The 3,045-nt window shown below is 58.3% G+C and overlaps 1 protein-coding gene across 1 annotated transcript in view; it reads left to right on the top strand.

Annotated features, from left to right (window-relative positions):
* FSTL4 (follistatin like 4) overlaps nt 1-3,045 on the top strand; it is a 526,907-nt gene that overhangs the window by 395,315 nt on the left and 128,547 nt on the right. The window lies entirely within an intron of this gene.

Here is a 3,045-nt window from a genome sequence, read left to right as displayed (position 1 = left end):
TCCCATGGAGGGGATACAGCAGATGCTTCACACCCCATCCACATCCCCTCATTCCACCCCAGAGGTGGTGTGCAGCTTTGGTGGACAATTGCCTGTAACACTTACCGATAGCATCCAACCGCAGGTACCAGCATCTTCAGCCGGAGGGCACTTTCCGGCCTCAGGAGTGTGCGCAGTCCTCATGTGGGAAGTCCAGAACTGACAAGGTGGTGGTTAATGCCCCCAGAAGCACCCTCAGCCAACAAGGGACGGAAGTTGGGGGAAGAGTGCCCTGCGCCCTCCCACCTGAGCAGAGCGACCCTGAGGCCTGCTGGACATAGTCTCTCCAAGGTTCCGTGGGACTGAGCCCCGATGGCCCACCCACCCTTTATTGGCTTTCCCCCTCCCCAGGCTCACTTCCCTCTTCCTTCTGCTCAGTTCTCGGGGTCGTCTCCAAACATGCGCCTCACCCTAGAATCTTATCTCATGGGCTGCCATGCAGGAGCCCAGGGCCCAAACTAAGAGGACAGGGCAATTGGGGCTGGGCAGTAGGAAGCCGGATGCAGGGCAGTGGTTCTATGCGTGCAGGCCGGAGGAGCAAGGCTTCCCGGCAGAGGAGGCTGAGCTGGGCCCTGCAGAAAGGAGAAAGGAGAGAGAGAGACAACGCCTGAACGAAGGGCCTCAAGGCAGGCATGCAACAGTGGTGGTTGGAGCTCCGTGAGCTTATGGGTCCGCAGGAGGCCTCCCTGAGCTCTCCAAGCCTCACCCTAGGCTTTGATGTAGCCAAGGCCACCCTTATTTAGGACACAAGTCTCTCTTTATCTGGAAACCGCCAAGACTCAGAGGAAACATTAAAATGACTTTCCTAGCACATGGGTGCTAGGGTGGGTCATGCCCATCCCACTCACACGTACTGTAGATCGCATCCACACCCTCTGGCAGCCCCTGGTGAGGTGGCTCAGGCACAGACCTCAGCGTCCCGTGCAGGCGTCTTACTCTTCAGAGTTCTCAGTGGAAATCCCCCAGCTGTCCATCTGTTAGTGGAGAAGCTTCACTCTACTCGGGGCTGAGTCAGGCAGGCCCTCGTTCGGTGCTCCCAGGAAGCACTGCCATTCCCACCATCATCATGGCCAGCACCCATAGGGACCCAGGGAAGAGGGTTGTGGTCCCCAGGCCTCTGCCATGCCCCCTCCAGGGACCTTCTCTCCAAAGGGCCAAGGGTCCAGAGGGCCAAAGGTGAAGTCTGGGCAGGAGATCCCTCTCGCCCCCTGGGACCCAGGCGCACCCCAAATAGGGACAGGAATGTTAGTTTATTTTTTTTTAATTTTTTTAAATGTTTTTATTTATTTTTGAGACAGAGAGACAGAGCATGAGAGGGGGAGGGGCAGAGAGAGAAGGAGACACAGAACCAGAAGCAGGCTCCAGGCTCTGAGCTAGCTGTCTGCACAGAGCCTGACACGGGGCTCGAACCCACGAACCTGAGATCTGACCTGAGCCGAAGTTGGAGGCTTAACCGACTGAGCCACCCAGGCACCCCAGGAATGTTAGTTTAGATGCAGATGTCACAGCAGGGCCAGAATGAAGTGAAGAGTAAGCCAGGTGGAGATTTGGGTAAGGGGCATTCCAGATGGAGGAGGCGGTAAATGCGGAGCTCCAGGCAGGAGCACACTCCAGGGGCCAGTCTCTCCCTCCACACCCCCACGGGCTCCATGTCCCCCCGCGTGAGCTTGCTGGGCGGGGTTAGGGGCAACCCAGCTGAAGATAACCCAAACCCTTGAGTACTGGCCCTCCCTTGTCCAAACTGAGTAACAGAAAGAGGAAGATCAGAAAACAGAGGCTGTGTGGGCCAGGCCTCCGGGCTCCTGTGAAGCAGACGCGGGCCAGCCAGCGGCTCAGATCCCTGTGCAGAGAGGGCCCTGTTGCCCTCCTGCCAACCCCCGGGAGGGTTTCTTTCTTTATATTCGTCAGCACTTTCCAAGCGTTCTTTGATGGACATGTATTTCTTTGCTAGTAAGACAAGTGTTCAAACCTGGCAGCAGGGTGGGGAGGCTTTAGCTAAAGGCCAGTCTAGCAGACCCGCAAACGCCCAGGGCTCCCCCTGTGAGCCGCTCCTGTCTGGTCTCACAGGGACAGCAGGGAGGGGGAAGGAAAAACTACAACTAGGACTTGGTAAGCTGTCGCGTCTGCCGGCCTGGCTAGCCTCTGCGCGCTGGAGAGCGGGGCTTGCCTGGGGCGGGGGCGGGGTCGCCTGGGGGCCGTCCTGGCCGGAGATGGAGCACCAGGGGGCGTCCCAGCGAGAGGGCTTGGACTTCAACTAAAACAGCCCTCTCCGTGGGTGCGGAAGTAGAATCACTGGGCGTTCTTCCCTCTTGTTCTCACAGCTCCCCAAAGCACTGGGGACACTAAAGGATCTCTGGAACGCTGGGCCAATGGTTTCATTATCTGAGGCTAAGACTCATGTCCAGGGCAACTGCTTCTGGAGTAAAGAAGGATTTAAGATTCTCTCCCAGCAGCACCCCACTTCATCTTGAGAGCCCAGTCCCCCCACACACCAGGCACAGAGAGGGCTCTCAGTAAGGACAGAAGGACAAAGGAGTACCTGGCATCCCACCTCGCCAACACTTCCCTCCCTCCTTGCTGCTCCCTCAGCCCCCACACCGGCCTCCTCCAGACACTGTGCCCCTCGCTCCTGTCCTGTATTCGCTGCTGCCCGGTCTTCCCTTCTGTCCCGCATCCTTCAGGGTTCATCCTGGATGTCCCTCCCCAAAGGAGTCCGTCTTCACCCCAGCCCTGTGAGCTCCCCCTCTGTAGGCACCTCGGATGCCCAGGACTGGAAGTCTCATTGTGTCCCAGCATGCCAGAAGCATCTGGGACACACTTTGCAAATAAATGTAGACAAAGGCTAGGAGGGGCATGGCCTGTGTGAGCCCTAGCAGGGGGCAAGCCTAGGGGCTCAGGGAGTGGACCCTCCCCCACCCTTTCCCCCCAGGTTCATTTCTAGACGTGTAGCTGCCTTCCTGTGGAGAAGGTCGGAGGGATCAGGAAGGATAAGACCCCCCCCCCCCC

Source organism: Suricata suricatta, chromosome 6 (genome assembly GCF_006229205.1).
Source record: "Suricata suricatta isolate VVHF042 chromosome 6, meerkat_22Aug2017_6uvM2_HiC, whole genome shotgun sequence".
In the NCBI taxonomy this organism is placed as follows: Eukaryota; Metazoa; Chordata; class Mammalia; order Carnivora; family Herpestidae; genus Suricata; species Suricata suricatta.
The sequence above is the reverse complement of the archived record's forward strand: the minus strand, read 5'-3'. Positions and strand labels throughout refer to the sequence as shown.